A 20061-nucleotide genomic window follows, 5' to 3' on the forward strand; every position below is an offset into this window, starting at 1 on the left:
AACATCCTTTGGGCCGGATTCGAACCAGCGAATGAGGGATCACAATTGTAAATCTACAGCCCCCCGCTCTACCAACTGAGCTATCGAAGGATGGATGTACATTGAAAGGACAATCAACGTGACCTTGCCCAAAATAAAAAAGCAGTGCATTTAAACAAATTCTTCGAACCGGATTCGAACCAGCGACCTAGGGATCACAATTATAAATCTACAGTCCCCCGCTCTACCAATTGAGCTATCGAAGGATGGATGTACATGGAAAGGACAATCAACGTAACCTTGCCCAAAATAAACAGCAGTGAACGTAAAAAATCCTTCGAGCCCGATTCGAACCAGCGACCTAGGGATCACAATTATAAATCTACAGCCCCCCGCTCTACAAAACTGAGCTATCGAAGGATGGATGTACATGGAAAGTACAATCAACGTAACCTTGCCCAAAATAAACAGCAGTGAACGTAAAAAAAATACTTCGAGCCGTATTCGAACCAGTGACCTAGGGATCACAGTTATAAATCTACAGTCCCCCGCTCTACAAAACTGAGCTATCGAAGGATGGATGTACATGGAAAGGACAATTAACGTAACCTTGCCCAAAATAAACAGCAGTGCACATAAAAAATCCTTCAAGCCGGATTTTAACCAGCGACCTAGAGATCCCAGTCATAAATCTACTGTCTCCAAGGAAAGGACATTTCATGTAACCTTGCCCAAAATAAACAGCAGTGCACGTAAAACAATCCTTCGAGCCGGATTCGAACCAGCGACCTAGGGATCACAGTTAAAAATCTTCAGTCCCCCGCTCTACCAACTGAGCTATCGAAGGATGGATGAGCATTGAAAGGGCAATCAACGTAACCTTGACCAAAATAAACAGCAGTGAACGTAAAAAATTATTCGAGCCGGATTTGAACCAGCAACCTAGGATCAGTCTCCAAGAAAATGAAATTCCATGTAACATTGCCCAACGTAAAGCGCATGTATAAAACATCCTTTGAGCCGGATTCGAACCAGCGAATGAGGGATCACAATTGTAAATCTACAGCCCCCCGCTCTACCAACTGAGCTATCGAAGGATGGATGTACATTGAAAGGACAATCAACGTGACCTTGCCCAAAATAAAAAAGCAGTGCATTTAAAAAAATTCTTCGAGCCGGATTCGAACCAGCGACCTAGGGATCACAGTTATAAATCTACAGTCCCTCGCTCTACCAATTGAGCTATCGAAGGATGGATGTACATGGAAAGGACAATCAACGTAACCTTGCCCAAAATAAACAGCAGTGAACGTAAAAAATCCTTCGAGCCCGATTCGAACCAGCGACCTAGGGATCACAATTATAAATCTACAGCCCCCCGCTCTACAAAACTGAGCTATCGAAGTATGGATGTACATGGAAAGTACAATCAACGTAACCTTGCCCAAAATAAACAGCAAAGCACCTAAAAATATTTTTCGAGCCGGATTCAAACCAGCAACCTTCGGATCACAAATATAAATCTACAGCCCCCCGCTCTACCAACAGGGCTATCGAAGGATGGATATACATTGAAAGGACAATCAACGGAACCTTGCCCAAAATAAATCTAAAGTCTCCAAGGAAAGGACATTCCATGTAACCTTCCCTAAAATAAACAGCAGTGCACGTAACAAAATCCTTGGAGACGGATTCGAACCAGCGACCAAGGGATCACAATTATAAATCTACAGTCCCCCGTTCTACCAACTGAGCTATCGAAGGATGGATGTCCATGGAAAGGACAATCAACGTAACCTTGACCAAAATAAACAGCAGTGCACATAAAAAATCCTTCAAGCCGGATTTTAACCAGCGACCTAGAGATCCCAGTCATAAATCTACAGTCTCCAAGGAAAGGACATTTCATGTAACCTTGCCCAAAATAAACAGCAGTGCACGTAAAACAATCCTTCGAGCCGGATTCGAACCAGCGACCTAGGGATCACAGTTATAAATCTACAGTCCCCCGCTCTACCAACTGAGCTATCGAAGGATGGATGTACATTAAAAGGACAATCAACGTAACCTTGCCCAAAATAAACAGCAGTGAACGTAAAAAAATTTTTCGAGCCGGATTCGAACCAGCGACCTAGGGATCACAATTATAAATCTACAGTCCCCCGCTCTACCAACTGAGCTATCGAAGGTTGGATGAGCATTGAAAGGGCAATCAACGTAACCTTGACCAAAATAAACAGCAGTGAACGTAACAAAATACTTCGAGCCAGATTCGAACCAGCGACCTAGGGATCACAATTATAAATCTACAGTCCCCCGCTCTACAAAACTGAGCTATCGAAGGTTGGATGAGCATTGAAAGGGCAATCAACGTAACCTTGACCAAAATAAACAGCAGTGAACGTAAAAAAATACTTCGAGCCAGATTCGAACCAGCGACCTAGGGATCACAATTATAAATCTACAGTCCCCCGCTCTACAAAACTGAGCTATCGAATTATGGATGTACATGGAAAGGACAATCAACGTAACCTTGCCCAAAATAAACAGCAAGGCACCTAAAAACATTGTTCGAACCGGATTCAAACCAGCAAACTTCGGATCACAATTATAAATCTACAGACCCCGCTCTACCAACTGGGCTATCGAAGGATGGATATGCATTGAAAGGACAATCAACGTAACCTTGCCCAAAATAAATCTATAGTCTCCAAGGAAAGGACATTCCATGTAACCTTCCCTAAAATAAACAGCAGTGCACGTAACAAAATCCTTGGAGACGGATTCGAACCAGCGACCAAGGGATCACAATTATAAATCTACAGTCCCCCGTTCTACCAACTGAGCTATCGAAGGATGGATGTCCATGGAAAGGACAATCAACGTAACCTTGACCAAAATAAACAGCAGTGCACATAAAAAATCCTCCAAGCCGGATTTTAACCAGCGACCTAGAGATCACAGTCATAAATCTACAGTCTCCAAGGAAAGGACATTTCATGTAACCTTGCCCAAAATAAACAGCAGTGCACGTAAAACAATCCTTCGAGCCGGATTCGAACCAGCGACCTAGGGATCACAGTTATAAATCTACAGTCCCCCGCTCTACCAACTGAGCTATCGAAGGATGGATGTACATTGAAAGGACAATCAACGTAACCTTGCCCAAAATAAACAGCAGTGAACTTAAAAAAATCCTTCGAGCCGGATTCGCACCAGCGACCTAGGGATCACAATTATAAATCCACAGTCCCCCGCTCTACCAACTGAGCTATCGAAGGATGGATGATCATTTAAAGGGCAATCAACGTAACCTTGACCAAAATAAACAGCAGTGAACGTAAAAAATTATTCGAGCCGGATTCGAACCAGCAACCTAGGATCAGTCTCCAAGAAAATGAAATTCCATGTAACATTGCTCAACGTAAAGCGCATGTATAAAACATCCTTTGAGCCGGATTCGAACCAGCGAATGAGGGATCACAATTGTAAATCTACAGCCCACCGCTCTACCAACTGAGCTATCGAAGGATGGATGTACATTGAAAGGACAATCAACGTGACCTTGCCCAAAATAAAAAAAGCAGTGCATTTAAAAAAATTCTTCGAGCCGGATTCGAACCAGCGACCTAGAGATCACAATTATAAATATACAGTCCCCCGCTCCACCAACTGAGCTATCGAAGGATGGATGTACATGGAAAGGACAATCAACGTAACCTTGCCCAAAATAAACAGCAGTGCACATAAAAAATCCTTCAAGCCGGATTTTAACCAGCGACCTAGAGATCCCAGTCATAAATCTACAGTCTCGAAGGAAAGGACATTTCATGTAACCTTGCCCAAAATAAACAGCAGTGCACGTAAAACAATTCTTCGAGCCGGATTCGAACCAGCGACCTAGGGATCACAGTTATAAATCTACAGTACCCCGCTCTACCAATTGAGCTATCGAAGGATGGATGTACATGGAAAGGACAATCAACGTAACCTTGCCCAAAATAAACAGCAGTGAACGTAAAAAATCCTTCGAGCCCGATTCGAACCAGCGACCTAGGGATCACAATTATAAATCTACAGCCCCCCGCTCTACAAAACTGAGCTATCGAAGTATGGATGTACATGGAAAGTACAATCAACGTAACCTTGCCCAAAATAAACAGCAAGGCACCTAAAAACATTTTTCGAGCCGGATTCAAACCAGCAACCTTCGGATCACAAATATAAATCTACAGCCCCCCGCTCTACCAACTGGGCTATCGAAGGATGGATATACATTGAAAGGACAATCAACGTAACCTTGCCCAAAATAAATCTAAAGTCTCCGAGGAAAGGACATTCCATGTAACCTTCCCTAAAATAAACAGCAGTGCACGTAACAAAATCCTTGGAGACGGATTCGAACCAGCGACCAAGGGATCACAATTATAAATCTACAGTCCCCCGTTCTACCAACTGAGCTATCGAAGGATGGATGTCCATGGAAAGGACAATCAACGTAACCTTGACCAAAATAAACAGCAGTGCACATAAAAAATCCTTCAAGCCGGATTTTAACCAGCGACCTAGAGATCCCAGTCATAAATCTACAGTCTCCAAGGAAATCTACTGAAGTCTCCAACGAATCTACTGAAGAAGCCGGCCATGTCGGTCACGTTTTAAATGTGCTCCGTCTACTTGACCTTTAAACCTCCCATTTCTACTCATGGCCATTCGAATCTCGCTCACCATCTTTGTGCTGTGTCTGGCCTTGTTCAGAGCCATCAATGGAACAAAGTTATGTTCAACAACGCCGAATTTTAAAGGATTTCCATCCAAGTTCAAGCATGGCTTTGAGGTCACTCAAGCAAACACGGTCGAGGTTGCATTTGCATCTATTAAGTCTATGTCACGCTACCGTCACACACCACCATCAAGATTAAATCTGAATAATTCGTCACGCGTCATGCAATTACTGTTGATAATTGCCTCCGACTGTTCGATGATGAACCCTGGCCCCGTCAAACACCCTTGCGGCGCTTGCGGAAAGCCTACGAAGTCAAACCAAAAGGCAATATGCTGCGATGAGTGCGGACATTGGATGCATGCTAAATGTATTTACATGTCTTGTGAATCGTACCAGAGATACGTTGATGAGTCGAAGCTAACATGGATCTGTAATATATGCGCTTTTCCAAATTTTTCCTAGGGACATTTCGCAGAAGACACAAGATTGATCGAAGAAAACAGCTTTGCTCCTCTTGCAGATTCATCTTTAGAGGGCACATCGATGAATGGAGCAAATGATTCTGACCTGCTCGAGCCGCCACGCTGTATATCTTCGAGTACACCCGTGCGGCCTACTCGCCGTGGACCTCGCAATCCTGCAAAGCTAACGTGCATGGAGATCAATTGCAATAGTATCCAAAGCAGTGAAAGAGCAGCTATCTTTGCTAGCCATGTCTCAACACACAAACCCGACATCATATTTGGTTGTGAGTCAAAGCTGTCACCCGAAGATCCTACAGCGGCGAGTTTCCCATCAGATTATAACGTTTTTAGAAAGGAACGTTCTGGTAGCGGAGGAGGTGGAATTTTCATCGCTGTGAAACATGATATTCCGTCGTACGAGCTACCAGACATAACCACAAACCCAGAGGATGAGTCTCTGTGGGCAGCAATCCGTTGCGCCAACAAGAAGACTGTCTATATATGCTCGTTTTACAAGCCCCCTGATGCTCCTGCTACCCGTCTGGATTTCCTACAAGAGTCTATTTTTAAGGTCTTTTCGCAAAACAAGAAATCCCACCCAAACATCGTAATAAGTGGCGATTTTAACTGTGGCGACATAGACTGGCGTAATGATCCACCATCTATTACAAATCACTCAACAGCATCTATGATGCAGAAACTGTTAGACCTGATTTCGAATAACGCCCTCATTCAGCATGTCACTAAACCGACACGCCCAGTTTCTCTAAAGACATTGGACCTTGTGATATCATCCACACCAGCTCTTGTATCTGATATTACAATCCATCCAGGGATGAGCGACCATGACATCGTAAAGTTTAACATCAACACTAAAACCAGGCGGATAAAGACCCCCCCACATAAAGTGTACCTCTATAACAAGATGGACCTTGCGGCCCTTAAGCGCGATGTGGCTAAATTGTCAGAAGATTTCACTCTTTGTTGCGAGGAAAGATCTTTGGAGGAAAATTGGTCCTTCTTTGAAGACCGGTTGAAATCTGCAGTGGAATCGCATATCCCATACAGGTTCACAAAATCTAAAACATCTCTGCCTTGGATAACACAGTCAGTCAAACGTCAAATACGAAAGCGTGACCGCCTTCTATCTAAAGCATTGAAAAGTAACAACAAAAACTCCCAAGCTTGGCGCAATTATCGTCACCAGAGAAACCATGTAGTGAAATTACTCAAGGCAGCCCATAACCACTACTTGAATACAGTGATTGGTGGAAGCCTGGGGTCAAATCCTAAAAAGTTTTGGAGCCATGTCAAGCACTCTAGGACAGAGAGTCGTGGTATTCCCACCTTGCGCCAAGGGAACTCAATGTTTATTTCAGATAAGGACAAGGCAGAGGCATTGAACAAGTATTTTGAGAGTGTTTTCACTATAGACGATGGTGTCGTTCCCGACCTTGACCCTCCAACATGTCCCAAAATTAGTGATATTACCATTACTCAGGCTGGCGTATTTAAACAGCTAGCTGGTTTGAATGTAAACAAAAGTAATGGTCCTGATGGCATCTCGCCTCGCGTGTTACGAGATCTGGCAAAGGAACTATCCGGTGTACTGTGCTTCATTTTTAATCAAAGCTATCAAGAGATAACTTTGCCAAAAATCTGGCTAAACGCAATGGTCGTACCGGTGCACAAGAAGTCAGCCAAAGACCAACCACAAAATTACCGCCCAATTTCTCTTACATGCATCTGCTGTAAGATTATGGAGCACATTGTTCTTAGCCACCTGAACAAGCATCTAGCAGCCAACAACATACTGTCTATCTTCCAGCATGGTTTTCGGCAAGCACTATCTTGTGAGACTCAGCTAGTCCTCACATTCCACGACTGGGCAACTACATTAAACCATCATGGCCAAGTGGATGCTTTACTATTAGATTACAGTAAAGCCTTCGATAAAGTGTCGCACTCAAAGCTCCTCAAGAAGCTTTCTCATTATGGCATCGAGGGGAAGACACTAGCATGGATATCTGGCTTTTTGAGAAACAGGTCCCAGTACGTGGTAGTCAATGGATCCCACTCTAGCAAAGTGCATGTAACATCAGGCGTTCCACAGGGCTCCGTTCTGGGACCAACTCTGTTCCTACTGTATATAAATGACATCTGTGAAGCATCGAAGTCCCAGGTCAGACTCTTCGCAGATGATACGATCATTTATCGCCCAATCTCTACAACGGATGACCATACAGCACTCCAAGAAGATCTGGACGGTGTTTATAAATGGTCATCGGCATGGCAAATGGAATTTAATGTGACAAAATGTTACTTACTATCAGTAACGAAGAAGAGAAAACCATCAACATACGTGTATACTGCAGACGCGAAGCCCTTTACTCAAGTGGCAGAACAAGACTATCTTGGAGTAAGATGCAATAAACAACTACGCTGGGGCCCCCACTGTTCCAAAATAGCGACGAAGGCTAACAAAACCCTCGGCGCGATTAGAAGAACTTTGAAACCCTGCGAGCCTGCAGTAAAAGAACGTGCTTATTTATCGCTCGTACGACCATCACTGGAATATGCCTCAGCGGCATGGAGCCCTTATACAGACACAGACGTAAATAGAATAGAACAAGTACAAAAGAACGCAGCCAGATTTGTAACAAACAACTATAGTTTCCAAGCTAGCTCCACAGAGCTTGTGAACCAACTAAAATGGGATACGCTTGAAACTAGAAGACTATTCCACCAGTCAGTTCTAATGTTTAAATTCTATAACAACCTTGTGGCCTGCCCTCTCCCTACTTCTGTTTCTCAACCGTCATATAGAGTCACTAGGAGGCATAACCATAGTTTTTTGCAACTACAGTCTAATATTCTATCCTATAATTATTCCTTTTTTCCAAGAGCTATAAGAATCTGGAACTTACTTCCAAGTAACGTTGTCAATCAAGTAACCCTAGAGGCATTTAAAACAGCCGCTCTGCCGGCCATCAGGCAGCTAAAGGTGCCTTCGCACCTACGCCGGCTTTAAAGCTGACCAACCCTCCCATTACTAGCGTAAGCTATATATATATACATGTGTATAGGGAGTATTTATTTATTTAAGTATTTAAGGACATTTCATGTAACCTTGCCCAAAATAAACAGCAGTGCACGTAAAACAATCCTTCGAGCCGGATTCGAACCAGCGACCTAGGGATCACAGTTATAAATCTACAGTCCCCCGCTCTACCAACTGAGCTATCGAAGGATGGATGTACATTAAAAGGACAATCAACGTAACCTTGACCAAAATAAACAGCAGTGAACGTAAAAAAATTTTTCGAGCCGGATTCGAACCAGCGACCTAGGGATCACAATTATAAATCTACAGTCCCCCGCTCTACCAACTGAGCTATCGAAGGTTGGATGAGCATTGAAAGGGCAATCAACGTAACCTTGACCAAAATAAACAGCAGTGAACGTAAAACATCCTTCGAGCCGGATTCGAACCAGCGACCTAGGGATCACAATTATAAATCTACAGCCCCCCGCTCTACAAAACTGAGCTATCGAAGGATGGATGTACATGGAAAGTACAATCAACGTAACCTTGCCCAAAATAAACAGCACGGCACCTAAAAACATTTTTCGAGCCGGATTCAAACCAGCAACCTTCGGATCACAAATATAAATCAACAGCCCCACGCTCTACCAACTGGGCTATCGAAGGATGGATATACATTGAAAGGACAATCAACGTAACCTTGCCCAAAATAAATCTAAAGTCTCCAAGGAAAGGACATTCCATGTAACCTTCCCTAAAATAAACAGCAGTGCACGTAACAAAATCCTTGGAGACGGATTCGAACCAGCGACCAAGGGATCACAATTATAAATCTACAGTCCCCCGTTCTACCAACTGAGCTATCGAAGGATGGATGTCCATGGAAAGGACAATCAACGTAACCTTGATCAAAAAAAACAGCAGTGCACATAAAAAATCCTTCAAGCCGGATTTTAACCAGCGACCTAGAGATCCCAGTCATAAATCTACAGTCTCCAAGGAAAGGACATCTCATGTAACCTTGCCCAAAATAAACAGCAGTGCACGTAAAACAATCCTTCGAGCCGGATTCGAACCAGCGACCTAGGGATCACAGTTATAAATCTACAGTCCCCCGCTCTACCAACTGAGCTATCGAAGGATGGATGTACATTAAAAGGACAATCAACGTAACCTTGCCCAAAATAAACAGCAGTGAACGTAAAAAAATTTTTCGAGCCGGATTCGAACCAGCGACCTAGGGATCACAATTATAAATCTACAGTCCCCCGCTCTACCAACTGAGCTATCGAAGGTTGGATGAGCATTGAAAGCGCAATCAACGTAACCTTGACCAAAATAAACAGCAGTGAACGTAAAAAAATACTTCGAGCCAGATTCGAACCAGCGACCTAGGGATCACAATTATAAATCTACAGTCCCCCGCTCTACAAAACTGAGCTATCGAAGGATGGATGTACATGGAAAGGACAATCAACGTAACCTTGCCCAAAATAAACAGCAAGGCACCTAAAAACATTGTTCGAGCCGGATTCAAACCAGCAACCTTCGGATCACAATTATATATCTACAGTCTCCAAGGAAAGGACATTCCATGTAACCTTGCCCATAATAAACAGCAGTGCACGTAAAAAAATACTTCGAGCCGGATTCGAACCAGGGACCTAGGGATCACAATTATAAATCTACAGTCCCCCGCTCTACCAATTGAGCTATCGAAGGATGGATGTACATGGAAAGGACAATCAACGTAACCTTGCCCAAAATAAACAGCAGTGAACGTAAAACATCCTTCGAGCCGGATTCGAACCAGCGACCTAGGGATCACAATTATAAATCTACAGCCCCCCGCTCTACAAACTGAGCTATCGAAGGATGGATGTACATGGAAAGTACAATCAACGTAACCTTGCCCAAAATAAACAGCAAGGCACCTAAAAACATTTTTCGAGCCGGATTCAAACCAGCAACCTTCGGATCACAAATATAAATCAACAGCCCCACGCTCTACCAACTGGGCTATCGAAGGATGGATATACATTGAAAGGACAATCAACGTAACCTTGCCCAAAATAAATCTAAAGTCTCCAAGGAAAGGACAATCAACGTAACCTTGCCCAAAATAAACAGCAGTGAACGTAAAACATCCTTCGAGCCGGATTCGAACCAGCGACCTAGGGATCACAATTATAAATCTACAGCCCCCCGCTCTACAAACTGAGCTATCGAAGGATGGATGTACATGGAAAGTACAATCAACGTAACCTTGCCCAAAATAAACAGCAAGGCACCTAAAAACATTTTTCGAGCCGGATTCAAACCAGCAACCTTCGGATCACAAATATAAATCAACAGCCCCACGCTCTACCAACTGGGCTATCGAAGGATGGATATACATTGAAAGGACAATCAACGTAACCTTGCCCAAAATAAATCTAAAGTCTCCAAGGAAAGGACATTCCATGTAACCTTCCCTAAAATAAACAGCAGTGCACGTAACAAAATCCTTGGAGACGGATTCGAACCAGCGACCAAGGGATCACAATTATAAATCTACAGTCCCCCGTTCTACCAACTGAGCTATCGAAGGATGGATGTCCATGGAAAGGACAATCAACGTAACCTTGATCAAAAAAAACAGCAGTGCACATAAAAAATCCTTCAAGCCGGATTTTAACCAGCGACCTAGAGATCCCAGTCATAAATCTACAGTCTCCAAGGAAAGGACATCTCATGTAACCTTGCCCAAAATAAACAGCAGTGCACGTAAAACAATCCTTTGAGCCGGATTCGAACCAGCGACCTAGGGATCACAGTTATAAATCTACAGTCCCCCGCTCTACCAACTGAGCTATCGAAGGATGGATGTACATTAAAAGGACAATCAACGTAACCTTGCCCAAAATAAACAGCAGTGAACGTAAATAAATTCTTCGAGCCGGATCCGAACCAGCGACATAGGGATCACAGTTATAAATCTACAGTCCCCCGCTCTACCAACTGAGCTATCGAAGGATGGATGTACATTAAAAGGACAATCAACGTAACCTTGCCCAAAATAAACAGCAGTGAACGTAAAAAAATTTTTCAAGCCGGATTCGAACCAGCGACCTAGGGATCACAATTATAAATCTACAGTCCCCCGCTCTACCAACTGAGCTATCGAAGGTTGGATGAGCATTGAAAGGGCAATCAACGTAACCTTGACCAAAATAAACAGCAGTGAACGTAACAAAATACTTCGAGCCAGATTCGAACCAGCGACCTAGGGATCACAATTATAAATCTACAGTCCCCCGCTCTACAAAACTGAGCTATCGAAGGTTGGATGAGCATTGAAAGGGCAATCAACGTAACCTTGACCAAAATAAACAGCAGTGAACGTAAAAAAATACTTCGAGCCAGATTCGAACGAGCGACCTAGGGATCACAATTATAAATCTACAGTCCCCCGCTCTACAAAACTGAGCTATCGAAGGATGGATGTACATGGAAAGGACAATCAACGTAGCCTTGCCCAAAATAAACAGCAAGGCACCTAAAAACATTGTTCGAGCCGGATTCAAACCAGCAACCTTAGGATCACAATTATATATCTACAGTCTCCAAGGAAAGGACATTCCATGTAACCTTGCCCATAATAAACAGCAGTGCACGTAAAAAAATACTTCGAGCCGGATTCGAACCAGCGACCTAGGGATCACAATTATAAATCTACAGTCCCCCGCTCTACCAATTGAGCTATCGAAGGATGGATGTACATGGAAAGGACAATCAACGTAACCTTGCCTAAAATAAACAGCAGTGAACGTAAAACATCCTTTGAGCCGGATTCGAACCAGCGACCTAGGGATCACAATTATAAATCTACAGCCCCCCGCTCTACAAAACTGAGCTATCGAAGGATGGATGTACATGGAAAGTACAATCAACGTAACCTTGCCCAAAATAAATCTATAGTCTCCAAGGAAAGGACATTCCATGTAACCTTCCCTAAAATAAACAGCAGTGCACGTAACAAAATCCTTGGAGACGGATTCGAACCAGCGACCTAGGGATCACAGTTATAAATCTACAGTCCCCCGTTCTAACAACTGAGCTATCGAAGGATGGATGTCCATGGAAAGGACAATCAACGTAACCTTGACCAAAATAAACAGCAGTGCACATAAAAAATCCTCCAAGCCGGATTTTAACCAGCGACCTAGAGATCACAGTCATAAATCTACAGTCTCCAAGGAAAGGACATTTCATGTAACCTTGCCCAAAATAAACAGCAGTGCACGTAAAACAATCCTTCGAGCCGGATTCGAACCAGCGACCTAGGGATCACAGTTATAAATCTACAGTCCCCCGCTCTACCAACTGAGCTATCGAAGGATGGATGTACATTGAAAGGACAATCAACGTAACCTTGCCCAAAATAAACAGCAGTGAACTTAAAAAAATCCTTCGAGCCGGATTCGAACCAGCGACCTAGGGATCACAATTACAAATCTACAGTCCCCCGCTCTACCAACTGAGCTATCGAAGGATGGATGAGCATTGAAAGGGCAATCAACGTAAACCTGACCAAAATAAACAGCAGTGAACGTAAAAAATTATTCGAGCCGGATTCGAACCAGCAACCTAGGATCAGTCTCCAAGAAAATGAAATTCCATGTAACATTGCCCAACGTAAAGCGCATGTATAAAACATCCTTTGAGCCGGATTCGAACCAGCGAATGAGGGATCACAATTGTAAATCTACAGCCCCCCGCTCTACCAACTGAGCTATCGAAGGATGGATGTACATTGAAAAGACAATCAACGTGACCTTGCCCAAAATAAAAAAAGCAGTGCATTTAAAAAAATTCTTCGAGCCGGATTCGAACCAGCGACCTAGGGATCACAATTATAAATCTACAGTCCCCCGCTCCACCAACTGAGCTATCGAAGGATGGATGTACATGGAAAGGACAATCAACGTAACCTTGCCCAAAATAAACAGCAGTGCACATAAAAAATCCTTCAAGCCGGATTTTAACCAGCGACCTAGAGTTCCCAGTCATAAATCTACAGTCTCGAAGGAAACGACATTTCATGTAACATTGCCCAAAATAAACAGCAGTGCACGTAAAACAATTCTTCGAGCCGGATTCGAACCAGCGACCTAGGGATCACAGTTATAAATCTACAGTCCCCCGCTCTACCAATTGAGCTATCGAAGGATGGATGTACATGGAAAGGACAATCAACGTAACCTTGCCCAAAATAAACAGCAGTGAACGTAAAAAATCCTTCGAGCCCGATTCGAACCAGCGACCTAGGGATCACAATTATAAATCTACAGCCCCCCGCTCTACAAAACTGAGCTATCGAAGTATGGATGTACATGGAAAGTACAATCAACGTAACCTTGCCCAAAATAAAAAGCAAAGCACCTAAAAAATATTTTTCGAGCCGGATTCAAACCAGCAACCTTCGGATCACAAATATAAATCTACAGGCCCCCGCTCTACCAACTGGGCTATCGAAGGATGGATATACATTGAAAGGACAATCAACGTAACCTTGCCCAAAATAAATCTAAAGTCTCCAAGGAAAGGACATTCCATGTAACCTTCCCTAAAATAAACAGCAGTGCACGTAACAAAATCCTTGGAGACGGATTCGAACCAGCGACCAAGGGATCACAATTATAAATCTACAGTCCCCCGTTCTACCAACTGAGCTATCGAAGGATGGATGTCCATGGAAAGGACAATCAAAGTAACCTTGACCAAAATAAACAGCAGTGCACATAAAAAATCCTTCAAGCCGGATTTTAACCAGCGACCTAGAGATCCCAGTCATAAATCTACAGTCTCCAAGGAAAGGACATTTCATGTAACCTTGCCCAAAATAAACAGCAGTGCACGTAAAACAATCATTCGAGCCGGATTCGAACCAGCGACCTAGGGATCACAGTTATAAATCTACAGTCCCCCGCTCTACCAACTGAGCTATCGAAGGATGGATGTACATTAAAAGGACAATCAACGTAACCTTGCCCAAAATAAACAGCAGTGAACGTAAAAAAAATTTTCGAGCCGGATTCGAACCAGCGACCTAGGGATCACAATTATAAATCTACAGTCCCCCGCTCTACCAACTGAGCTATCGAAGGTTGGATGAGCATTGAAAGGGCAATCAACGTAACCTTGACCAAAATAAACAGCAGTGAACGTAACAAAATACTTCGAGCCAGATTCGAACCAGCGACCTAGGGATCACAATTATAAATCTACAGTCCCCCGCTCTACAAAACTGAGCTATCGAAGGTTGGATGAGCATTGAAAGGGCAATCAACGTAACCTTGACCAAAATAAACAGCAGTGAACGTAAAAAAATACTTCGAGCCAGATTCGAACCAGCGACCTAGGGATCACAATTATAAATCTACAGTCCCCAGCTCTACAAAACTGAGCTATCGAATTATGGATGTACATGGAAAGGACAATCAACGTAACCTTGCCCAAAATAAACAGCAAGGCACCTAAAAACATTGTTCGAGCCGAATTCAAACCAGCAAACTTCGGATCACAATTATAAATCTACAGCCCCCGCTCTACCAACTGGGCTATCGAAGGATGGATATGCATTGAAAGGACAATCAACGTAACCTTGCCCAAAATAAATCTATAGTCTCCAAGGAAAGGACATTCCATGTAACCTTCCCTAAAATAAACAGCAGTGCACGTAACAAAATCCTTGGAGACGGATTCGAACCAGCGACCAAGGGATCACAATTATAAATCTACAGTCCCCCGTTCTACCAACTGATCTATCGAAGGATGGATGTCCATGGAAAGGACAATCAACGTAACCTTGACCAAAATAAACAGCAGTGCACATAAAAAATCCTCCAAGCCGGATTTTAACCAGCGACCTAGAGATCACAGTCATAAATGTACAGTCTCCAAGGAAAGGACATTTCATGTAACCTTGCCCAAAATAAACAGCAGTGCACGTAAAACAATCCTTCGAGCCGGATTCGAACCAGCGACCTAGGGATCACAGTTATAAATCTACAGTCCCCCGCTCTACCAACTGAGCTATCGAAGGATGGATGTACATTGAAAGGACAATCAACGTAACCTTGCCCAAAATAAACAGCAGTGAACTTAAAAAAATCCTTCGAGCCGGATTCGAACCAGCGACCTAGGGATCACAATTACAAATCTACAGTCCCTAGCTCTACCAACTGAGCTATCGAAGGATGGATGAGCATTGAAAGGGCAATCAACGTAACCTTGACCAAAATAAACAGCAGTGAACGTAAAAAATTATTCGAGCCGGATTCGAACCAGCAACCTAGGATCAGTCTCCAAGAAAATGAAATTCCATGTAACATTGCTCAACGTAAAGCGCATGTATAAAACATCCTTTGAGCCGGATTCGAACCAGCGAATGAGAGATCACAATTGTAAATCTACAGCCCACCGCTCTACCAACTGAGCTATCGAAGGATGGATGTACATTGAAAGGACAATCAACGTGACCTTGCCCAAAATAAAAAAAGCAGTGCATTTAAAAAAATTCTTCGAGCCGGATTCGAACCAGCGACCTAGGGATCACAATTATAAATATACAGTCACCCGCTCCACCAACTGAGCTATCGAAGGATGGATGTACATGGAAAGGACAATCAACGTAACCTTGCCCAAAATAAACAGCAGTGCACATAAAAAATCCTTCAAGCCGGATTTTAACCAGCGACCTAGAGATCCCAGTCATAAATCTACAGTCTCGAAGAAAAGGACATTTCATGTAACCTTGCCCAAAATAAACAGCAGTACACGTAAAACAATTCTTCGAGCCGGATTTGAACAAGCGACCTAGGGATCACAGTTATAAATCTACAGTCCCCCGCTCTACCAATTGAGCTATCGAAGGATGGATGTACATGGAAAGGACAATCAACGTAACCTTGCCCAAAATAAACAGCAGTGCACATAAAAAATCCTTCAAGCCGGATTTTAACCAGCGACCTAGAGATCCCAGTCATAAATCTACAGTCTCGAAGGAAAGGACATTTCATGTAACCTTGCCCAAAATAAACAGCAGTACACGTAAAACAATTCTTCGAGCTGGATTTGAACCAGCGACCTAGGGATCACAGTTATAAATCTACAGTCCCCCGCTCTACCAATTGAGCTATCGAAGGATGGATGTACATGGAAAGGACAATCAACGTAACCTTGCCCAAAATAAACAGCAGTGAACGTAAAAAATCCTTCGAGCCCGATTCGAACCAGCGACCTAGGGATCACAATTATAAATCTACAGCCCCCCGCTCTACAAAACTGAGCTATCGAAGTATGGATGAGCATTGAAAGGGCAATCAACGTAACCTTGACCAAAATAAACAGCAGTGAACGTAACAAAATACTTCGAGCCTTATTCAAACCAGCAACCTTCGGATCACAAATATAAATCTACAGCCCCCCGCTCTACCAACTGGGCTATCGAAGGATGGATATACATTGAAAGGACAATCAACGTAACCTTGCCCAAAATAAATCTAAAGTCTCCGAGGAAAGGACATTCCATGTAACCTTCCCTAAAATAAACAGCAGTGCACGTAACAAAATCCTTGGAGACGGATTCGAACCAGCGACCAAGGGATCACAATTATAAATCTACAGTCCCCCGTTCTACCAACTGAGCTATCGAAGGATGGATGTCCATGGAAAGGACAATCAACGTAACCTTGACCAAAATAAACAGCAGTGCACATAAAAAATCCTTCAAGCCGGATTTTAACCAGCGACCTAGAGATCCCAGTCATAAATCTACAGTGTCCAAGGAAAGGACATTTCATGTAACCTTGCCCAAAATAAACAGCAGTGCACGTAAAACAATCCTTCGAGCCGGATTCGAACCAGCGACCTAGGGATCACAGTTATAAATCTACAGTCCCCCGCTCTACCAACTGAGCTATCGAAGGATGGATGTACATTGAAAGGACAATCAACGTAACCTTGCCCAAAATAAACAGCAGTGAACGTAAAAAAATCATTCGAGCCGGATTCGAACCAGCGACCTAGGGATCACAATTATAAATCTACAGTCCCCCGCTCTACCAACTGAGCTATCGAAGGATGGATGAGCATTGAAAGGGCAATCAACGTAATCTTGACCAAAATAAACAGCAGTAAACGTAAAAAATTCTTCGAGCAGTATTCGAACCAGCAACCTAGGATCAGTCTCCAAGAAAATGAAATTCCATGTAACATTGCCCAACGTAAAGCGCATGTATAAAACATCCTTTGAGCCGGATTCGAACCTGCGAATGAGGGATCACAATTGTAAATCTACAGCCCCCCGCTCTACCAACTGAGCTATCGAAGGATGGATGTACATTGAAAGGACAATCAACGTGACCTTGCCCAAAATAAAAAACTAGTGCATTTAAAAAAAGTCTTCGAGCCGGATTCGAACCAGCGACCAAGGGATCACAATTATAAATCTACAGTCCCCCGTTCTACCAACTGAGCTATCGAAGGATGGATGTACATTGAAAGGACAATCAACGTAACTTTGCCCAAAATAAACAGCAGTGAACGTAAAAAAATCCTTCGAGCCGGATTCGAACCAGCGACCTAGGGATCACAGTTATAAATCTACAGTCCCCCGCTCTACCAACTGAGCTATCGAAGGATGGATGTACATTGAAAGGACAATCAACGTAACCTTGACCAAAATAAACAGCAGTGAACGTAAAAAAATACTTCGAGCCAGATTCGAACCAGCGACCTAGGGATCACAATTATAAATCTACAGTCCCCCGCTCTACCAACTGAGCTATCGAAGGTTGGATGAGCATTGAAAGGGCAATCAACGTAACCTTGACCAAAATAAACAGCAGTGAACGTAACAAAATACGTCGAGCCAGATTCGAACGAGCGATCTAGGGATCACAATTATAAATCTACAGTCCCCCCCTCTACAAAACTGAGCTATCGAAGGTTGGATGAGCATTGAAAGGGCAATCAACGTAACCTTGACCAAAATAAACAGCAGTGAACGTAAAAAAATACTTCGAGCCAGATTCGAACCAGCGACCTAGGGATCACAATTATAAATCTACAGTCCCCCGCTCTACAAAACTGAGCTATCGAAGGATGGATGTACATGGAAAGGACAATCAACGTAACCTTGCCCAAAATAAACAGCAAGGCACCTAAAAACATTGTTCGAGCCGGATTCAAACCAGCAACCTTCGGATCACAATTATATATCTACAGTCTCCAAGGAAAAGACATTCCATGTAACCTTGCCCATAATAAACAGCAGTGCACGTAAAAAAATACTTCGAGCCGGATTCGAACCAGCGACCTAGGGATCACAATTATAAATCTACAGTCCCCCGCTCTACCAATTGAGCTATCGAAGGATGGATGTACATGGAAATGACAATCAACGTAACCTTGCCCAAAATAAACAGCAGTGAACGTAAAACATCCTTCGAGCCGGATTCGAACCAGCGACCTAGGGATCACAATTATAAATCTACAGCCCCGCGCTCTACAAAACTGAGCTATCGAAGTATGGATGTACATGGAAAGTACAATCAACGTAACCTTGCCCAAAATAAACAGCAAGGCACTTAAAAACATTTTTCGAGCCGGATTCAAACCAGCAACCTTCGGATCACAAATATAAATCTACAGCCCCCCGCTCTACCAACTGGGCTATCGAAGGATGGATATACATTGAAAGGACAATCAACGTAACCTTGCCCAAAATAAATCTAAAGTCTCCGAGGAAAGGACATTCCATGTAACCTTCCCTAAAATAAACAGCAGTGCACGTAACAAAATCCTTGGAGACGGATTCGAACCAGCGACCAAGGGATCACAATTATAAATCTACAGTCCCCCGTTCTACCAACTGAGCTATCGAAGGATGGATGTCCATGGAAAGGACAATCAACGTAACCTTGACCAAAATAAACAGCAGTGCACATAAAAAATCCTTCAAGTCGGATTTTAACCAGCGACCTAGAGATCCCAGTCATAAATCTACAGTCTCCAAGGAAAGGACATTTCATGTAACCTTGCCCAAAATAAACAGCAGTGCACGTAAAACAATCCTTCGAGCCGGATTCGAACCAGCGACCTAGGGATCACAGTTATAAATCTACAGTCCCCCGCTCTACCAACTGAGCTATCGAAGGATGGATGTACATTGAAAGGACAATCAACGTAACCTTGCCCAAAATAAACAGCAGTGAACGTAAAAAAATCCTTCGAGCCGGATTCGAACCAGCGACCTAGGGATCACGATTATAAATCTACAGTCCCCCGCTCTACAAAACTGAGCTATCGAAGGTTGGATGAGCATTGAAAGGGCAATCAACGTAACCTTGACCAAAATTAACAGCAGTGAACGTAAAAAAATACTTCGAGCCAGATTCGAACCAGCGACCTAGGGATCACAATTATAAATCTACAGTCCCCCGCTCTACCAACTGAGCTATCGAAGGTTGGATGAGCATTGAAAGGGCAATCAACGTAACCTTGACCAAAATAAACAGCAGTGAACGTAACAAAATACGTCGAGCCAGATTCGAACGAGCGACCTAGGGATCACAATTATAAATCTACAGTCCCCCGCTCTACAAAACTGAGCTATCGAAGGTTGGATGAGCATTGAAAGGGCAATTAACGTAACCTTGACCAAAATAAACAGCAGTGAACGTAAAAAAATACTTCGAGCCAGATTCGAACCAGCGACCTAGGGATCACAATTATAAATCTACAGTCCCCCGCTCTACAAAACTGAGCTATCGACGGATGGATGTACATGGAAAGGACAA

At 43.3% G+C, this 20061-nt stretch overlaps 13 non-coding genes across 13 annotated transcripts; all 13 read right to left on the reverse strand.

Moving 5' to 3' along the window:
• Positions 1–740: 740 nt before the first annotated feature.
• Positions 741–826, reverse strand: Trnaf-gaa. The gene is given in 2 exon segments: positions 741–776; positions 790–826. It is a non-coding gene; the product is annotated as a tRNA-Phe (tRNA).
• A 1102-nt stretch (positions 827–1928) lies between these two features.
• On the reverse strand, positions 1929–2014 carry Trnay-gua. The gene is given in 2 exon segments: positions 1929–1964; positions 1978–2014. It is a non-coding gene; the product is annotated as a tRNA-Tyr (tRNA).
• A 1006-nt stretch (positions 2015–3020) lies between these two features.
• Positions 3021–3106, reverse strand: Trnay-gua. Its single transcript is given in 2 exon segments — positions 3021–3056; positions 3070–3106. It is a non-coding gene; the product is annotated as a tRNA-Tyr (tRNA).
• Positions 3107–3174: 68 nt separating this feature from the next.
• On the reverse strand, positions 3175–3260 carry Trnah-gug. The gene is given in 2 exon segments: positions 3175–3210; positions 3224–3260. It is a non-coding gene; the product is annotated as a tRNA-His (tRNA).
• A 5073-nt stretch (positions 3261–8333) lies between these two features.
• Positions 8334–8419, reverse strand: Trnay-gua. Its single transcript is given in 2 exon segments — positions 8334–8369; positions 8383–8419. It is a non-coding gene; the product is annotated as a tRNA-Tyr (tRNA).
• Positions 8420–9270: 851 nt separating this feature from the next.
• Trnay-gua lies at positions 9271–9356 on the reverse strand. The gene is given in 2 exon segments: positions 9271–9306; positions 9320–9356. It is a non-coding gene; the product is annotated as a tRNA-Tyr (tRNA).
• A 3153-nt stretch (positions 9357–12509) lies between these two features.
• Positions 12510–12595, reverse strand: Trnay-gua. The gene is given in 2 exon segments: positions 12510–12545; positions 12559–12595. It is a non-coding gene; the product is annotated as a tRNA-Tyr (tRNA).
• A 68-nt stretch (positions 12596–12663) lies between these two features.
• Positions 12664–12749, reverse strand: Trnay-gua. Its single transcript is given in 2 exon segments — positions 12664–12699; positions 12713–12749. It is a non-coding gene; the product is annotated as a tRNA-Tyr (tRNA).
• A 2467-nt stretch (positions 12750–15216) lies between these two features.
• Trnay-gua lies at positions 15217–15302 on the reverse strand. The gene is given in 2 exon segments: positions 15217–15252; positions 15266–15302. It is a non-coding gene; the product is annotated as a tRNA-Tyr (tRNA).
• Positions 15303–15370: 68 nt separating this feature from the next.
• On the reverse strand, positions 15371–15456 carry Trnay-gua. The gene is given in 2 exon segments: positions 15371–15406; positions 15420–15456. It is a non-coding gene; the product is annotated as a tRNA-Tyr (tRNA).
• Positions 15457–17101: 1645 nt separating this feature from the next.
• Trnay-gua lies at positions 17102–17187 on the reverse strand. Its single transcript is given in 2 exon segments — positions 17102–17137; positions 17151–17187. It is a non-coding gene; the product is annotated as a tRNA-Tyr (tRNA).
• Positions 17188–17814: 627 nt separating this feature from the next.
• Trnay-gua lies at positions 17815–17900 on the reverse strand. Its single transcript is given in 2 exon segments — positions 17815–17850; positions 17864–17900. It is a non-coding gene; the product is annotated as a tRNA-Tyr (tRNA).
• A 1433-nt stretch (positions 17901–19333) lies between these two features.
• Trnay-gua lies at positions 19334–19419 on the reverse strand. Its single transcript is given in 2 exon segments — positions 19334–19369; positions 19383–19419. It is a non-coding gene; the product is annotated as a tRNA-Tyr (tRNA).
• Between the last annotated feature and the right edge of the window lie 642 nt (positions 19420–20061).

Source organism: Nematostella vectensis, chromosome 3, assembly GCF_932526225.1.
Source record: "Nematostella vectensis chromosome 3, jaNemVect1.1, whole genome shotgun sequence".
Lineage (NCBI taxonomy): Eukaryota > Metazoa > Cnidaria > Anthozoa > Actiniaria > Edwardsiidae > Nematostella > Nematostella vectensis.